Source organism: Mastigoproctus giganteus, chromosome 12 (assembly GCF_048544385.1).
Source record: "Mastigoproctus giganteus isolate SK-2022 chromosome 12, ASM4854438v1, whole genome shotgun sequence".
Lineage (NCBI taxonomy): Eukaryota > Metazoa > Arthropoda > Arachnida > Uropygi > Thelyphonidae > Mastigoproctus > Mastigoproctus giganteus.
This window is the reverse complement of record NC_143586.1, coordinates 178,366,116-178,386,887: the sequence shown is the minus strand read 5'-3', so window position 1 is coordinate 178,386,887 and position 20,772 is coordinate 178,366,116. Positions and strand designations below refer to the sequence as shown.

The window sequence follows — 20,772 nt, the reverse complement described above, 5'->3', positions numbered from 1 at the left end:
TTAACAGAAATGTATCCATCCTGTTACTGAAGCAGCCATCCTTATGGCTGACAAACGTTGGCAGTCACAATGTTCCCATATGTCACAGCCACAAGCCTTGCCTTCTAACAGCTAATTGTTGCTACACACAGTTCACCATACATGACTGCCATCACACACACACATAGGTTCTGTATTTCTAGACGCTTAGATTAACCGTTAAAAAACTGATGAAGGGCAACATACTGCCTGAAAGCTCTTTTGTATTACTGTTTACTGTACATATTTTGACATTAAACCTATTTTAACTGCACCTTGTTATTTCTATTTCCGTTCCACTCTGCGTCGCATAGTAAAATATATGAATCCAGAGCACGTAGGCCTTTTCAATTACAGCTAACATTTACCAACCAACATATACAAAATTTATGCTAAAGGTCACCACAGCAAGTTTAACTAACTTTAATATTATGGCTTGGCAGAGTTTCACTAGTTTTTTTGATAAACATTTTTTAATTCTCTACTTCCTCTAACATCATGCCCATCTTCACCAATGGCTTGAAATCAGGATCATGTGTGGGATCTGCTGTCATCTTCCCAGATATTACTCTCTTAGAAGATTCCCCAAAAATCTAGCATATTTCCTTGAAAATGCAACTGAGTTACATGCTACTGAGCTAGCCCTGGACCATATTAAAGCATATAATTATCAAAGGTGTATAGCATATACTGATTCTTTAAGCACATTACAGGCTTTATCCACTATGAGATAAAATACAGTTCTCATACAGCTTGTCTCTTCAACGTGTATTTGGTGAGGGAACCTCCCAATGACACTGCTGGTCCTCCAGATTAGCATCACTGGGATCCAGTGCTCACCGATTTGGTTCCAGGCTAACACCATAGGAATCCACCGTGTTTGGCATTCACTTAATTACATGGAAACTCGGAAAGGGAGATCTGGTGGTTGAGGGACCCAGCTTCAACACAGCACTTTGGCCCTCTGTTTCGACAAGACTTGATTAGATTAGACCGGGGTTCGAGTCCATCACCACCAAATACGGAGGATGCGGAAAGGTCAGGGAATGACCACCGCATATTCCCGGAGCAATATGGCCTTAGTTGCTAATGCTCCAAATAACAAACAAACTTTGACAAGGCTTGGCAGGATCAATCGGCTAGTGGGCTTGCCTGCGGAGGTTAACTGTGTCGATTCCATGCCCTTACTCTCATGGTCTAAGACACAGGATTCAGACTGGTGTGTGGGTATGGTATCTGGGTAGCCCTGGCAATGCACTCCCAAGTGCATTTTTTGTTAATCAGGTAGTGGAAATCGCGTTTGGGCCCCATGCTGGGTGGGGAGCCTGGACACTGAACCAAAAACAAAACACTCACGAATCCTGATATTCAAAACTTTTCTTCTGGGACCCCAACACAGTCTGTACCAGATGCTAATGTCCTTGAAAAGAAATATCAACAGTGCAGCTAAACAGCCCAGAATGGAAGAAACACCAGGATATACACCCTTCCTGGTATTTCATTCTATCACTGAAAAACCTATTGGGAAGATGTTACCCTTCTTTTTTCAAAAGGGTCTGGAAGGATTGGCAGGGTCGCTGAAATCTGTAAAAGAAACAAAAAATTAAAAGCATTTGGGACAGCTTCTTTGAGCCACTGCTATTGGGGGAATTCCAATTACAGTTTTTCCTCATAAGACACTAAATCCGTCTCGTGGCATGATCCCTGAATGGGATCTTGGGAAGTATCAAAGGAAGAAATTTGTTCTGAACTTAAGCCACAAGGAGTGACAGCTGTAAAGAGAATATTCAGGTGTATGGATAGGAATCTAGTACCCACTAAAAATCTCATCCAGACTTTCAACTTGCTGACATTTCTTAATTACATAATAGTTAGATACCTGCACTGCACTGCACTGCACAGTAAGGCCATTAGTGTCAAAAATATGGACACTCACAAGTGGACCGTTGTAGTTCCCTTGCATGCACTCAATGCAGGACAAAGGACCACAATATCATGGGATACTCAGCTACAAAACATTATGCATCAATTGCTAAGGAGAATATTTTTTATACCCAAGCATGCAGGGGATGAAAGGAGGAAAAAAGAGATAGTGACTCAAGGAAGAGATGAATAGCATTAGCATTAGTAGAGGCATATGATGCAAGAAAGCAAGCTTATTCAGCATCAGCCAAAAAAAAAAAAAAAAACCCCACTCCCATTTCACCCCTCCGTTCGTTCGAAATACCTGTCCAGTTGAGCTTTAAATTTGTTTAGGCTAACAACTTCAAGTTGATGGAAGTCTGTTCCACCAACCAACCACCCGCTGGCCAAAGACAAATTTCCGCACATCTATCCGACATCCGTCCTTCCTCAATTTGAATTTATGCCCTCTGAGGTGATTATTCTGAGCAAGATGAAGAATCCCATTGGCATTGAGCATGCTCAAACCATTCAAAGCCTTATACACCTCTATCAGATCACCTCGCCGGTGCCTAGTCTCCAGACTCTGTAATTTGCAAAACTTAAGCCTTTCTTCGTAAGAGCAACCCTTTGTTCCATTCACTAATCTTGTTGCCCTTCTCTGTACCTGTTCCAGCAGTTCTACATCCTTCTTGAAATGAGGCCTCCAGACCTGTATACAGTACTCAAGATGTGGCCTAACCATTGCCTTATACAAGGGAATAATCACCTCCTTATCATTAATGATCCTGCTAGAAAAATTCCTGTATATCATTGACAAGACACCATGAGCTACTCTTGCAGCTCGTCTGCACTGCTCAGAGAACTTCATATCTGCCTGCACAATTACCCCCAGGTCCTTTTCATTCTCAACCACTGTCAGTGTAGTACCGCAGAGTTGATACGTTGCTCTGGGGTTACTGTTTCCCATATGTAGTACTTTACATTTGTCAATGTTAAACTTCATTTGCCACCTCTCAGCCCATCTGTTCAACCTTTCCAGATCCTGTTGCAGCAGCATAGCGTCAGTAGTGTCCTTAACGACCCTGCCAACCTTTGTATCATCTGCAAACCTGGACATTAAACTTGATATCCCATCATCAATATCATTCATAAACACCGAAAACAACAACGGACCCAACACTGAACCTTGAGGAACTCCACTAATAACATTAGTCCACGTTGAGCAGTGTCCATTGATTACCACTCTCTGTCTTCTGCCACTCGACCATCCCCTTATCCATAGCAGCAATTTGCCTCCAATGCCACACTGCTCCAATTTGTGCAGCAGTCTTCCATGTGCAACAGTATCAAAAGCCTTTCTAAGATCCAAATATATAATATCAAAGTTATTCCCTGCATCCAGTTCTTTTGTGACTACATCATAGTATCCAATCAAATTGGTCAGGCAAGACCTGCCCTTAACAAAACCATGCTGCGTCTGAGCTATAACTGAATTCTTGTCTAGATGATCCTGCAGTCCTTCTTTAACCAGTGCCTCCATTAATTTTCCTGGAACAGAAGTTAAACTAACAGGTCTATAATTACTTGTGTCAGCCTTTGATCTTCCTTTGTGAATTGGGGTTACATTTGCACATCTCCAGTCTATGGGTACCTCCCCTGAGTCCAAAGAAGCTCTCATAATTATGGCTATGGGTTTGCATACTTCCTTTGCTGCCTCCTTTAATATAACTGGATTGATCCCATCCACCCCAGGTGCCTTTTTTATGTTTATCCTCAACAATCTCTCCTCCTCTTTCCTCTCAGTTATTACAAAATCATCCAGCTCACTGCCAATGTTTACTTTACCTACATCATTCTCCTTCCTGAATAACTCCTCATGCGTGAATGTAGATGCAAAATACTCGTTTAGATTGTTAGCCACCTGAGCAGGATCCTCAACTGTTGAACCATCAATATCCAGTGGACCAATCTGATTCATCCCTTTCCTTCTTGAGTTCAAATATGTAAAGAACTCTTTTCTGTTTTTCTTTGCATCCTTTGCCAAGGATTTTTCGTAGTCTGCCTTTGCCTGCCTAATCTCCTTTGTGACTTGGTTACAGACCAACTTATATCTATCAAGGCCTCCATGTCACCCATTAATTTGTATGTATCCCATGCATTTTTCTTCTCTGCCACATGTCTCATTAGTTCATCTGACAACCATTTAGGCCTAAACCTTGAACAATATTTCTTAGTTGGTATGTAAAGCCTGGTAGCCTCCAAGATTAGTTCCTTGAATGCTTCCCATTTTGAGTTTGCTGTTGGTAACATCATCAGTTGGTCCCACTGTATAGAATTTAAATACTGTCTCAGACTATCATAGTCGCCTTTACGAAAACAAAAACCCTTCCCTTTACCTCTGATGGTAGTTACCTCCTTGAGTAAATCCCACTTCAACACACTGTGATCACTGCCACCTAGTGTTTCATTTATCTGCAGATTCTTAATGCATGAAGAATCACTACTGATAATCAGATCAAGAGTATTGCTCCCTCTTGTTGCCTCACGAACATGCTGATGTAGAAAACAATCATCCAATAAATCCACAAAAGCCTTGCTAGTGTGCGAGTGACCAATCCACAAATTCCAGTCAATATCTGGGAAATTAAAATCCCCCATTATAAGACTCTCTGATTTACTGGCCCACTCTATTTACCTGTACAATATCTTATTATACTCATCAGAGTCATTAGGCCTATAGCACACTCCTACTCTCAATTTTGATTTCCCTATGCTTATGTCACACCAAACTGACTCGACACTGCCCTGTCCATCGATGTCGACTGGCTTCACTTCCTTGGACTTTATGTGTTTCTTAATTAATAGCATAACCCCTCCTCCCCTCCTGTCCTGTCTATCCTTTCTATACACATTGTATTCCCCAAATTCCAGTTCCGCATTACTTATATCTGTGTGACACCACATCTCTGATATCCCATCAATATCTGCCTTTGATGTTTTGAGCAATACCTCAAATTCATCAAATTTATTTACCAAACTCCTAGCATTGGTGTACACGCAGATATACATGCACCTGTTTCTATTCTTAGCTACCCTAACACAATCCATGTGTTTACTTGTACCGCAATGACTACCAGCAGTCTCTGAAATATCCTGCATCTTGTTTTCCAGGCTTCTGCTCATTTCAATAGAAGCAGTGCAAGAATCACTTCCACCTCTGCCAGTGGCTACTGTTAATCTATTAGTCCTTGTATCCCCCCCCAACTAGCAGTTTTCCGACCCACCTAACACTGCCTCGACAGCATCAGCAGAAATTCTTGCACCCTTTCTATTTAAGTGTATCCCATCCCTGTAGAAGCAATCTCTCCTGTTAACAAGTACAGTCCAGGCTGAAAAAAATTCTACCCCTTGAGCCTTGCACAATCCCTCCAGGGCCGAATTGATCGACAAGGCTCTCATCATATACTCCCTCCTATCGTGTCTGGGCAGAATTGCAGACACTTTCAAGTTCATCCCTAATTCACGGCTTTTTTTCAACAGTGACCTGTACTTGCTAAGTAATTCCGCCGGTCTCCTACTCTTAATATCATTAGTGCCAACGTGTACAACTATATCACCTTTTGTGCCCTTAAAAGATGATATCCGCTCTACAACGTCATCAACCTTTGCCCCTGGCAGACATACCCTGGTCCTATTCCACCTATCCTTTTTACAAAGCATGTTCCCCGTTTCCCTGACAATAGAGTCACCAACAACTACTAGTTCCTGTGGGACCAGTGCATTCTGCCTAGGGGGCTGCCTCTGTGTTGCCGGATGACCAAGTGCAAGCTCTGGCGTTGATGTGGGCAGCTGAGAGCTTGATGGGCCCCTCAATTTATTTCCTTCGAGGGCATCCACCCTGTCCTTCAAGCTCTCATAAAGGCCCATAACAACGCTGAGTTGTCGCCTGATTTGCTTGCACTCCTTACATCGTGCACACACAAAGACATCCCCCTTGGCAGTATCATGTCCCGTACCCGACTGCTCCGCAAACATCAAGCAAACAGTGCATTTTAAAAGACTGTGATTCAGAGGGCAACTGCCCCCCCTCAGTTCTCCCCTGAGTCACAGCACTCCCATTAGCTTGAGCCTTTTGCTTTGCTGCTCTGGTCAGAGTCATGATTCCAATTTAATTCAATAAAATTCTTAAGTTATATCCCAAAACAGTTATGTTATATATATTTTTTTTCGGTATCTAGTGTTTTCTACGAGTTCCCTTTATACAACTTCCGTATCACGTGTACCACTATAGTTATGTATTAATTATTTGTTACGATTAAGTCGTTATATATATATATATAGAGTTAAAAATACAATTTAATTGACAATAAAGTTTATCAAGATTAATAGATTTACTGATTAATTGACAATATTATATTATGCACTATACTACACTAAGCTTATGCTATCGTGTAAAAATGGTGGGAATTCACGAACGGTATTTCTACGGACTCGTAAGTATTGATTAGCTTCCAAATCTCGCTATCTCAATTTAGAATAAACTAAGGATCCTGACTAGGTCTATAATCTACTTATAGAAGATAATTTGATATAACAATTGGTTAATAAATCGACTAAATTTGGTTAAAAAAAAAAAAAAAAAGACCTCTCGTTCAATTTGTGACACGTGGATTTGATACCGTTACCGATACTAAGTAATATCTACAAAATCTCTGTCTAAGTTAAACTTTAAACTAAGTATCGTAACTAGGAATATAAAGCTACTCTAGAAAATAAGTTAATATGACAATTTAAACTAATAAAGCAGAAAATAAATCAGGAAAAACTTCTCTGTTTGAAGAGCTTTAAGGAGCAATGTCTGCACAGGCTAACCTCGCCACCAGACTCCTAATATATCCTATTAAGAGGCAAGGAAGGTAGTAAAGCCAATAAATAACAATATGCCAACATATACTGAAAAGTTTACAGAGAAGCATTCCATTGGGATGCAAACTGAAATAACTATTCCACCAAAAGGGTCATTTACCCCAGTTGTACACTATTTATTGAACTCACAAAAGCCCACTCAAAAAAACACTCAGCTGCCGTTCCTGTATTCATACCACCTAATGCCACTACCAAAACAAAATGCCAAAGGGGGGGAAAAAATTCTTTCAAAATAGCAATGACATCAAGGCCCTCCTGCAAAAGCATGATCCAACATGATTTTTCTATTTAAAGGCAAATGAGGACCCTTACTTGCATAACTTCAGTTATACTCAAAGACAGAGCTGGGAATGGACCTGCCATGGAGGAGTCACCATTCTTGTGGGGATAGCCATACCCCTTTTCAGACTGCACCACTTACCACCAACGTAGAGGCAGTAGCTGTTCATCTGATAGTAGGGTTTCTCTTAACTGTTTGTTCCATCTATTTACCACCTAGGAACATCCCCAGGCAGACCTTGATGATCACATTAAGCAAATGCTGCCCCTTTTTCTATTACTAGAGGATTTTAGTGGAAGTGAACTCTCTGGTGTAGTGATTTTTTATGACCTCTTCCATTGATTTATATCAATGGAAGAGGTCAGTCTATTGGGTGTATGCTTAAAAATAATGACCTGCCCCTTCTAAATGTGGGTTCTAACACCTTTTTCCATCTGCTTACCTGTACATTTACTGCAATTGACCTCTCTCTATATGCTCCTGCTGTCTCCATCCTGTTTGTACACGGGAGGTTGAAGACAACCCTCATGTTAGTGATCTCTTCCCCATGATATCCACCCAGGGCTGGTACTAGCATTTGTGGTACCGGAGGCAAAACCTTGTAATGGTACCTAATTCATATCGTACCTTAACACATATATGCAGTAATGTATTTAGCAGCGTCTATTTTTTCGGCGCCTGTGGAAAGTGCCCCACTTGCGCCGGCCGTAGCAGTAGTTGCAATTCCAAAGACATTGAGCGGGTTTCCACCATTTTCAAAACCATGGTGGAATGCAGAATATATAATAGCAAGAAAGGCGCTCAAAACAAGGCATGGGGGATATTATGTTGTTATCCCACCACAGATAATCTAATAGCCTTCAAATATGCATGCGTCAAAGCACGTTACATTGGTCATCAGTCAGAAGGAATCTTGTCTGTTTCACATCCTCCATCACCCAAACAGCATCATCTAAGCTCATCTGGAACAAAGTCCAAAAAATGAAGAGCAGATACACATTGCAACTACTTTTTGCAGAAATGTTTTCCCTAGAACACATTAGGCAAAACATTTGCTGAAGTGTCTCCCCTGAGGTTCTGGCCCCTTCAAACAAAAAGCTGAAAAGCAGCATTTGAAATTATTTTGAAGTTGTATACTTCCCAATTATTTGAAGACTTCAAATAACCCTGAAAGAATTCCCATTCTTTCAAAGTTATAATTGTATGCTGCCTTTCACAGGTAGCATATAATCTGCCTTTTGCAGAATGGGAATTGAAAGGGGCACTATTTGGAAGGAAGTGCCTATTGGGCCAGATGACATCCATTATGATATGATTAAACATTTTTCATCTGAATCTGTGAATTGGCTACTCTCTGTACACAGGAAATTTTTTGAAGACCAACTCCTGGGCAATCGTGCTTGCTTTTTTACAAGCCAGGAAAAGATCCAAAAATTCCATACAATTACCACCCAGTTGCTCTGATAAGCTGCTTGTGCAAGATCCTGGAACAGATGATCAGTGCCTGCCTCATATGTTATTTTGAAGTAAATGACCTCCTTTCCAGAATACAACGTGGCTTCTGAAGGAACAGGTTAACATTTGACCATTTAATAAGATGGGAAATGTCTATTTGAGATGCTTTTCTCAAATGTGAGCACCTGGTGTCTATTTTGTTTGATGTGGAAAAAGTGTGTGACATGGCTTGGAGATTTGGAATTCTAAAAGATATCCATAATCTTTGTGTTAAGGGTTATCTACCCCTTTTTATTGAACTGCTCATTCCAAGTTCATGTGGGGTCTGTTCTCCCTCGACCTTTCTGGCAAGACGAAGGTGTTCCCCAAAGGTCAGGTCTAAGTGTTGTGTTTTTTGCTATCAAAGTTAATTCCATTACTGAACAAATTCCTCCAACCATTAACAGTGCCCTCTTCATTGATTACTTTACCATCTTTTTCATAATTATGCAACGTGATGCAATTGCAGCTTGCCATTGACAGTGTCAACTTTTTAGCAGTAGCTAATGGGTTCAAGTTTTCATCTGAAAAGACAGTTTGCATACGCTTTTTTTGCAAACAGAACCTTTGTGCTGAACCAGAACTAAAGATTGAACGAAACATTCAGTAGACCTGAGACAAAATTCTTGGGGCTTTTATTTGATGTAAGTTGACATTCTTATCACATATTTGTCAAGTGCACAAGGGGACTGAACTTTGTCCCTTTGGAAAAAAAGCCAAAAGAAAAAAAAAAATCCTCATCTTAATTTTTGATGTACCAGAGGCAACGCTAGAAAAAAGACCTAATGATGGATATATATTATAAAAACTTCAGTAGCATAATGACAATAGATGAATTTGCTGCTGAATTCCTTCTAAAAAAGAGGAACCAAAAGCAAAAGAAATGGATTATTTACCATAATAGCAGAAATTGCACCTAAAATATTGGAAGGCACTGCAGGAACAACATAGAATTTATGCTGACTGGACCAGCCATAGATTCAGGGAACATTTCCCCATACAAAAATGTTTTACATGTCATAAGTATGGTCATACTGCCAATTGCAGTCAAACTAATTGCAGTAAAAAAAACCTGTCTGTGGTCACTGTGCAGTCACTGGCCACGATTACAAAAGTTGCAAAAAATAAGTCTCAGCAGCCAAAATGTGCTACTTGCAAGGCAGCACGGCTGACTATACACACAGCATCAGGAATGACAAATGCCCCTGCTATAAAAAAAATGTAAAACTTGTAGAATCTAGGACCAATTATGGGTCAGTTTTAAAATATAAACGTGACTAGGGCTCTAAATCATGTCCAAATAAATGCTCAAAGAGCAAGAGCTGGTGTAGATTAGATCAAGCTCAAATTAGAAAAAAATGACATAGACATCTTGGTACTCCAAGAACCATACACACAAGTAGGATTCAAGGATACCCAAGAAACTACAAAATCTGGTATCACCTCTGCTCCCTAACAGCAGTGTGTGCTCATATCTCACTAGTGCTGTGGGACACTTCTACACTTCTATTCCAGACCTGGTGAAGATATAAATCCTACAATAGAATATTTACAAGCATTCACAGATCTATCTACAACAAATATCATAGTGTGTGCTGATATCAACTGCCGGTCACCCTTATGGCATAGCTGTACACAAGACAGAGCAGGCACACACAGTGGCCAGGTATTGGCTATAAAATTGTCAGATAGCCACCTCATCCTTTCAAGTGATAAATCAACCTAATAACTTCCCAACTTTTAGCAGTACCATGTGGGAGAGTGACATCGATGTCACTCTTGCCACCTATTCAATAGCCTATAATATTACAGACTGGTGTGTCCAGCCAGCCTGGACCACACCAGATCATAGAGCCATCACCTTCAAATTAAACAGGAAATTACAAATAACCCAACACTCCTTGTTGGATATCAAAAGGTATAACCTTAAAAAGGCAAACTGCCAGATTTTAGCAGAACGTCAGCAGCTGAGCTGCAAAAACAGGAAAACGAGTGGTTTAGATCACACAGCTGTAGCCCGGATAAACAAGCACCGACTATGACAAACATTTTAACAAAAACAGCAAACCTGTCTATCCCACAGAAAAAACCGAGGAAGCAGGCAGTCCCCTGGTGGTGCCCTGAACTGACTATACTCAGGAGAAGGATGCACCAGGTGAGGAGAAATTTTCAAAGAGCCAGAATATCTTGGCCACAAAATGAGGTGGATGCACTGAGAGAATCTTATAGAACTCTCAGGAATCAGTATACAGCCTTCATAAGAGACAAGAAAAAGGAATGCTGGAGGCACTTGATGGGAACTACTGGGAACAATAACCCTTGGAGTTGTCTACAGAATAGTGACCAAACACTATCACTGCATTCTCCAAGCTACCAAGAAGAGATGTCTTGGAAACTACTGTCGAACCCCAACCCTGTGTTGAGTGGATTCTGTAAATAACACCCTAGACAGTATTATTCAGACTAAGACTGGGAATCATTCCCCCACTCAGCTAGACATTATAAAAGAAAACACTGAATTTGACAATGCCAATATCGAACCTCTGTTTACTGTACAAGAAATAGAAATAGTTTACTTAGAAATAGCACTATCTAAAACCAAAAACAAAAATGCCTAGGTTTTTTGACTTCTTAGAGGTTGAGATTATCAAAAAATTAGCAGAAATAGCACCAGACAAATTAATAGCACTATATAATAACTGTATTATGGATTTATTATGTATAATAACTGTCCCAAAAATATGGAAAAAAGCTGCATTAAGATTAATTCTCAAGAAATCGCCTACTGATCCCAAATAGACTAATAGCCCTATTCCCTGTACTAGGGAAAATATATGAAAGACTAATATATAGTAGATTAGCTCAATACTACATGGAGGCAGGCTTACATTGCAACAGTCAGTATGGTTTAAGCAGGGCAACTCTGTCAGTAGGTGGATGCCATGCACCACCTACTGACAGCAGTTAAAAACTCAGAGGAGAAATATATACTGGCATCTTTATTGACTTTGCTGGTGCATTTGACTCACTCTAGGGGCCTAGTGACCTTAGGAAACTCTGCTAGGCAAATGCCCCACAAAACCTCTATAAGGTAATAAACAGCTACCTTACAGACAGGAGTGTCTCAGTACACACAAGGTTCCAGGAATTGGCATGCCCTATGAATAAAGGCTGCCTGCAGGGTTCAATCCTTGACCCTTTCTTCTGGAACATTGTTCTGGATGAATTTCTGGCCGTGGATCTGGGTCTGGTGGAAAGCCTGGCCTTTGCAGATGACATGATTTTCCTTGTAAAAGGTAACATGCAAGTAGTTATAGAGCAAAGATCAAATGCTGCCCTCTTGCAGCATCAGGAGTGGGCACAAATGCACATGCTCAAAATATCACATGAAAAAACCAAACAAATACTTCTAAAAAGCAATTTGGACACAAGATGTCCACAAATCAAAATTAACACAACCACTATAAAAATGGTAACAGAACTGAAATATCTTGGAGTAGTCTTTGATTCAAAATTAACTTTTTATCCCCATTTGTTACCTACTTGGCGAAGAAAGTGAAAAATTATGCAGGTGTGATTGCTAGGATCACTCAAGCAGACTGGGGCTCAAAAGAAAGACCTTGGCAATCATATAATGTGAAATGTTCCTACCTGCTATCACCTATGGAGCTGGTGCATGGTTACCCCACTCAGCCATAGTAAAAACTAGGACAAAATTAGAATCGATACAAAGGACAGTGCTACTCACTATTACCAGTGTCATACAGTAAGCACACCTGCTACAGTTTCTGGCCAGAGCTCTCACACTTTTCCTGGAAGTAGCCAAAAGAGGCTTGTATTATAGACATGAAAAGGGCATAAGCACAGAATTTCTGGGGTTATAAAACAAATAGTTGCCTATTATAAAACAAATAGTGACAACAGTGCCCTGTCAGTTCAGATAACTAAGACAAACTAAATAAATTAAAGAAATAAGTGTTAATTTATAAAACCAAAGAAATGATGATGCAGCCAACACCTCAATGCTGAAAGAAAAAGAATAGCCGCAAAGCTCCATGAGTTATGGCAAACAAAGTGGGAGCAGGAAACCAGAGGTCTGGTTACCAAAAGATTTGTGCCATGGGTGGCAATAGTTAGCCCAAAACCACCTAAGTGATATGCCCCTGGACTTTTTACAACATTTATATTGACAGTTCACGGCTCGCTCCCTAAAGGCGAAACTATATCTCCTTAGGGCTGACTGATGACCAAAACTGCACCTGTGGCAAGAGTGAAGACTGGGCACACATTCTATATGAATGTATAATATATGACATCCTCAGAACAGAGCTAATAGTACAGATTGGCCCCCTTCCCAGGGAAGAACAACATCGGTTCATCATAGAAGAGGAAAATTATTAAGCCTTTACATCTTTCACACAGAAAGTATTTGAAATGCACAGAACTATCCAAAGAATGGCAATTCAGCTCCCCCTGCAATTAAACAATAATCAATAGTTAAAATTGCCCACATTTCCCACCATGCCCAGACAATGACTTAAAAAATGTCAGGATAGCAGTATTCTGTGCCCTGACAGAAACCTGACATGGCAAAATCCCCCACAGGACTACCCTGCCATGTTTAGGAACCTGGGGCCCCATAAATAGTAACCACATAGGGGAGGGAGATATACAGGCAGCCATGAATGATGAATCAGAATTAAAGAAGAATGAATTAATGAGAATGAAAGGCAGAATGAATAGGCTGGGCACTGAGTGAACTAGGAATTATAGTAAATGGGCATAAATGGCAGTTTTGGTGAAAGAAAGAGGGACCTAGCATGAGGGAGAGAGTGAATGGGAATGAGTGAAAGAGCAAATGTAATTGGCTGAAAGAATACAAAGTTAATAATAACTTACATTACTTTATATATATACTAAGAAACATTTACCAACAACGCAAACACTATCACTGCATTCTCCCCTGGCCTGCACCACAACTGAAGAATAACAGTAAGTTGAGGTGCCCAGAGAGTGCAGTGCAGAAAGAAAGAGTCAAATGAAATGAAGAATGAATGAGAGTAAGTGTGTGAGAAAAAGAACACAAACCATAAATGCTACAGTTAAGTACACACTAACCATAGTTTTAATTAGTATATAAATTTACACTACACATCATTGCATCCACCTTTGGTGTGTGAGAAAAAAGATGAATGAGTGAGTGGAAAAAAAAAATAAAATAAATAAATAAAAAAAAAAAAATATATATATATATATGTCTAATGCTCCAAAACGTGCAGTGCAGCAGTAGAGGAAGCAAAAGGATATAAATAATGTGTGGTTTGTAGGATAAATAAAGTGTCTGTGAAAATGGAAATGAAAAGTACACAAGGTGCCAGAAAGAGAAGTTTAAGGGATAGTAGAAAGTGGAAGTGAAGTAGTGGTTAAACAGGTGAAAGAATTTGAAAAACTTAGTGTAAAAATGAACTGGGACTGAGGGGGGGGAAAGAATATATACAAGTAAATAAAAAATTAAATAACACTATATTCAGATATGGGAAGGCAATTTTAGCAAGAGGTTAAATCAGGGGATGGCAATATGCAGAATCTGAATAAAGTAGATGAAAATATGATACATAGCCAGGAAATTCATCAGGGCACTACTCTTGACCATGTATCAGGCACTGCGTTTCCAAACTTGTCTGTAGTATTAGAAAAAGGAGAGCAAATATTCAGCTTTTTATCGTAATACTAGTAGAGAAGGTAGTCCCTACGCAGTGTAAAAAAAGTAAATTAAAATAAATAAAAATATATACAAATTTACAAAAGTGTAACGTGGAATGAATTTTCATGCGCTTCACATACATTTGTATAATTGGTAAGAATTTTATAATAATTAAAATAATTCATCCTATCTGATATAGTAATAAATTGCAAACCATCATTACAGAACTGTTAAATTAAAAGTAACCAATTACAACAAAAGAATAAATAGGAATTTGTAGCTTACCACCCTATTCTGTACAAAGTATAAAGAACAAATTTACTGGGCACATGTTGCCTATTATAAAATAGTGACAACAGTGCCCTGTCAGTTCAGATAACTAAGACAAACTAAATAAATTAAAGAAATAAGTGTTAATTTATAAAACCAAAGAAAGCAGAATACATATATATAATTATACATATATTTGAATAACGGTTAAAATAGTTAGAAACTGAATCTTTCATAATAAAAATAAAATAAAAAGGTACAGCAAACATCAGAGGCAGCAAAAAAGCATATTTGGTAGAACGAGAGTAGCCTTGTGCAGGCAAAGTTTTTACTGCTCCTGGAATAGAGAAGTTTTTTCTGTTTTATTAGCCTAAATTGGCATATTAACTTATTTTCTAGAGTAGCTTTATATTCCTAGTTACGATACTTAGTTTAAAGTTTAACTTAGATAGAGATTTTGTAGGTATTACTTAATATCAGTAAGGGTATCAAATCCACGTGTTACAAGTTGCAGCTCTGCTGAACGAGAAGTTTTTTAGCCATATTTAACCGCTTAATTGACCAATTGTTATATTAAATTATTTTCTTTAAGTAGCTTATAGACCTAGTCAGGATCCTTAGTTTATTCTGAATCGAGACAGCGAGATTTGGAAGTTAATTAATACTTAAGTGTCCGTAGATTTACCGTTCGTAACTTGCCGCCATTGTTATACGATACAATATTATATCCCGAACTAGATAGCTTAAGATTAGTATAGTATATAATATAATATTGACAATTAAGCAATAAAATCTATTAATCTTGTTAAACTTCATTGTCAATTAAATTGTACTTTTTAACTAAATACATATAATGACTTAGATTACAAACATAACATAATTAATTAATACATAACTTAATACGGAAGTTATATAAACGGAACTTGTAGATAATACTCGATACTAAAAAATATATATAGCGTTATAACTGTTGGGATACAAGTTTAGGGTTATAATTTTGTACTGAAATTGAAATTTTATTGAAATTAAATCAAAATCATGACTCGGACTAGAGCAGCAAAGCAAAAGGCTCAAGCTAATGGGAGTGCTGTGGTTCAAGGAAGAACTGAGGGGGGGGGTTGTTGCCCTCTGAATCACAGCCTTTTAATGTGCACTGCTTGCTTGATGTTTGTGGAGCAATCGGGTACGGGACAGGATATTACCATGGGGCATGTCTTTGTGTGTGCGTGATGTAAGGAGGTAAGGAAATCAGGTGACAACTCAGTGTTGTTATGGGCCTTTATGAGAGCTTGAAGGACAGGGTGGATACACTCGAAGGATCTAAATTGAGGGACCCATCAAGCGCTCAGCTGCCCACATCAACGCCAGAGGTTGCACTCGGTCATCACGCAACACAGCAGCAACCCCCAAGGCACAATGTGCTGGTCTCACAGGAACTAGTAGTTGTTGATGACTCTATTGTCAGGGAAATGGGGAACATGCTTTGTAAAAAGGATAGGTGGAACAGGACCAGGGTATGTCTGCCAGGGGGCAAAGGTTGATGACGTTGTAGAGCGGATATCATCTTTTAAGGGCACAAAAGGTGATATAGGTGATATAGTTTGCACTAATGATATTAAGAGAAGAAGACCGGCGAACTTACTTAACAAGTACAGGCCACTGTTGAAAAAAAGCTGTGAATTAGGATTGAATTTGAAAGTGTCTGCAGTTCTTCCCAGACATGATAGGAGGAAGTATATGATCAGAGCCTTATCGATCAATTCGGCCCTGGAAAGATTTTGCAAAGCTCAAGAGGTAGAATTTTTTTCAGCCTGGCCTGTACTTGTTAACAGGAGAGACTGCTTCTACAGGGATGGGATACACTTAAATAGAAAGGGTGTAAGAATATTTGTTGATGCTATTGAGGCAGTGTTTGGTGGGTCGGAAAACTGCTAGCTTGGGGGGATACAAAGACTAATAGATTAACAGTAGCCACTGGCAGAGGTGAAAGTGATTCTTGCACTGCTTCTATTGGAATGAGCAGAAGCCTGGAAAACAAGATGCAGGATATTTCAGAGACTGCTGGGAGTCATTGCGGTACAAGTAAACACATGGGTTGTGTTAGGGTAGCTAAGAATAGGAACAGGTGCATGTATACTTGCGTGTATGCCAATTCTAGGAGTTTGGTAAATGAATTTGAGGTATTGCTCAAAACATCAAAGGCAGATATTGTTGGGATATCGAAGACGTGGTGTCACACAGATATAAGGAATGCAGAACTGGAATTTGGGGAGTACAATGTGTACAGAAAGGATAGACAGGACAGGAAGGGAGGAGGGGTTATCCTATTAGTTAAGAAACACATAAAATCCAAGGAAGTGAAGCCAGTTGACATCGCTGGACAGTGCTATAGGCCTAATGACTCTGATGAGTATAATAAGAAACTGTACAGGGAAATAGTGGGCCAGTAAATCAGAGAGTGCTATGGGGGATTTTAATTTCCCAGATATTGACTAGAATTTGTGGGTTGATCACTCACACACTAGCAAGGCTTTTATGGATTTATTGGATGATTATTTTCTACATCAGCATGTTCGGGAGGCAACTAGAGGGAATAATGCTCTTGATCTGATTATCAGTAGTAATTCTTCATGCATTAAGAATCTGCAGTTAAAGGAACCACTAGGTGGCAGTGATCACAGTGTGCTGAAGTGGGATTTACTCAAAGAGGTAACTACCATCAGGGGTAAAGGGAAGGGTTTTTGCTTTCGTAAAGGCGACTATTATAGTCTGAGACAGTATTTAATTCTATACAGTGGGACAAACTGATGCTGTTACCAACAGCAAATTCAAAATGGGAAGCATTCAAAGAACTTATCTTGGAAGCTATTAGTCTTTACATAGCAACTAAGAAATATTGTTCAATGTTTAGGCCTAAATGAATGTCAGATGAACTAATGAGACATATGGCAGAGAAGAAAAATGCATGGGATACGTATAAATTAAACACATGACACAGAAGCCTATAATAGATATCAGTTGATCTGTAACCAAGTTACAAAGGAGGTTAGGCAGTCGAAGGCAGATTATGAGATATCCTTGGCAAAGGATGCAAAGAAAAACAGAAAAGAGTTCTTTACCTATGTAAACTCTAGAAAGAAAGGGATGAATCAGATTGGTCCACTGGATATTGATGCTTCAACAGTTGAGGATCCTGCTCAGGTGGCCAACAAACTAAATGAGTATTTTGCATCTACATTCACACATGAGGAGTTATTCACGAAGGGGAATGCCAGCGTTGAAGTAAACTCTGGCAGTGAGCTAGATGATTTTGTAATAACTGAGAGGAAAGTGGATGAGAAATTGTTGAGGATAAACATAAAAAGGCACCCGGGGTGAATGGGATCTATCCGGTTATATTAAAGGAGGCAGCAAAGGAAGTAAGCAAACCCTTAGCCATAATTATGAGAGCTTCTTTGAACTCAGGGGAGGTATCCATAGACTGGAGATGTGCAAATGTGACCCAATTCACAAAGGAGGATCAAAGGCTGGCACAAGTAATTATAGACCTGTGAGCTTAACTTCTGTTCCAGGAAAATTAATGGAGGTACTGGTTAAAGAAGCAATGCAGGATCATCTAGGCAAGACTTCAGTTATAGCTCAGACAGAGCATGGTTTTGTTAAGGGAAAGTCTTGCCTGACCAATTTGATTGGATACTATGATGCAGTCACAAAAGAACTGGATGCAGGGAATAACTTTGATATTATATATTTGGATCTTAGAAAGGCTTTTGATACTGTTGCACATGGAAGACTGCTGCAAAAATTGGAGCTGTGTGGCATTGGAGGCAAATTGCTGCTATGGATGAAGGGATGGTTGAGGGGAAGAAGACAGAGTGGTAATCAATGGACACTGCTCATCGTGGACTAATGTTATTAGTGGGGTTCCTCAGGGTTCAGTGTTGGGTCCATTGTTGTTTTATGTATTTATAAATGATATTGATGATGGTATATCAAGCTTAATGTCCAAGTTTGCAGACGATACAAAGGTTGGCAGGGTTGTTAAGGACACTACTGATGCTATGCTGCTGCTGCAACAGGATCTGGAAAGGTTGAGCAGATGGGCTGAGAGGTGGCAAATGAAGTTTAACATTGACAAATGTAAATACTACATATGGGAAACAGTGACCCCAGAGCAACGTATCAACTCTTTGGTACTACGCTGACAGTGGTAGAGAATGAAAATGACCCGGGGTTAATATGTGCAGGCAGATATGAAGTTCTCTGACCAGTGCAGATGGGGTGCAAGAGTAGCTCATGGTGTCTTGTTAATGATATACAGGAATTTTTCTAGCAGGGATAAGGAGGTGATTATTCCCTTGTATAAGGCAATGGTCAGGCCACACCTTGAGTACTGTATACAGGTCTGGAAGCCTCATTTCAAGAAGGATGTAGAGCTGCTGGAATGAGTATGGAGAAGAGCAACAAGATTAGTGAATGGAACAAAGGGTTGCTCTTATGAAGAAAGGTTTAAGTTTTGCAAATTACAGTGTCTGGAGACTAGGCACCAGCGATGTGATCTGATAGAGGTGTATAAATCCTTGAATGGTTTGAGCATGCTTAATGCTGATGGGATTCTTCCTCTTGCTCAGAATAATTACCTGAGAGGGCATAAATTCAAATTGAGGAAAGACAGATGTAGGATATATATGTGCGGAAATTTGCCAGCGGGTAGTTGGTTGGTGGAACAGACTTCCATCACTTGTTGTTGAAGTTGATAGCCTGAACAAATTTAAGGCTCAGCTGGACAGGTATTTTGAACGAATGGAGGGGTGAAATGGGAGTGGTGTTTTTTTTTTTTTTTGGCTGATGCTGAATAAGCTTGCTTTCTTGCATCATATGCCTCTACTAATGCTAATGCTAAATTGATAATAATAATATATTTGCATTAAATTCCCAAAATATTTGAACTTAGAAAAACTGGAAAATGGCAAACAGAAACAGATAGCCTTAGCTAAATTATTGGCATGATATATTGAGTGGAGATAGCCCTAGTTAATGTTCCATTCAACATATCCATATATCTATAATTAGCTACATTATTTTATTTTATTATATTCTATATGTTTATTTATGGGATACAACAAAGAAGTCCAACTTAGGTTACCTAAATACTTGGCCCTTTGACCTAATGGGTATAGTTTTCACCCCTAATACTTATATTCTAGATTCTCCAATTTATCCAGTTGGTATTTTTAAAAAAATTAAGGTGATTTATATATATTATGCTATAACTATTGAATTAAAAAATTGATTTGTATATATATATATATATATATAGAAATGTTTATTTTCAGTTTATTGGGTAGGGAGTGCTGACCTGTCAATTGTAATTACCATGGAAAAAATTGAGAATGCCTGCAAGGTAAAAGAGGTAACCTGAAGTTAAATTAGATTAACATAAAAATAATAATGATAATAACGATGGTACTTAAAGTAGTGGGTCCTGGGGCTTTAACTACTTCTTCAAAGGGTCGCAGCCACAACCGTAGGAGCCACTGCAATAAGCAGGGTCTCTGTTTCTGTTATGATGTATACGTGTGAAACATATACATCATAGCCGACCCAACAGAGACCAAAAGGAAGGAATAAAATTCAAACATAAATAAAAATAAGTATATAAATATAAAATAGAGTTAAAAAGCTAAAATAATGTCAATTAAATCTTGTTAAAGGAAAAATGAATGAAGGTTTGAATTCAAAAAGACAAAGTACAGTATAAAATTTAAACAAAGTAATTGTAGATTATGGGATAAAGTTATGTTAAAACCAACTTACTGTGTGCATGGACCAGAATTGGTGAAATTAGCTGCATTTGGTGATTACAGAGGAACATTGGAGACCCAAAGATGAAAGCCGCTAGTTCTCTGTAGAGTATATTTATATCAGTTGCAGTAACTCCGAGTGGGGGGGGAAAGGTGGGAAATCATCAAAGTGAATCGTAACCGTGTGACAGGGAAGTAAGCAATTAAACAGATGAGGCAAAGGGAGAATCAATGACAAAAAGAGTAGTATAGAAAAGACAAACTTTGTTTAAGAAGAAAAAAGGAGTGATAGCAGAGGAATAGCATCTCGATATTGCTTTCGACCAGCCTAATTACTACAACGTATTTCGCGCATGAGAAATACGTTGTAG

At 39.1% G+C, this 20,772-nt stretch overlaps 1 protein-coding gene across 3 annotated transcripts in view; it reads left to right on the top strand.

Moving 5' to 3' along the window:
* LOC150077627 (putative inactive tyrosine-protein kinase Wsck) overlaps positions 1–20,772 on the top strand; it is a 359,285-nt gene that overhangs the window by 153,545 nt on the left and 184,968 nt on the right. The window lies entirely within an intron of this gene.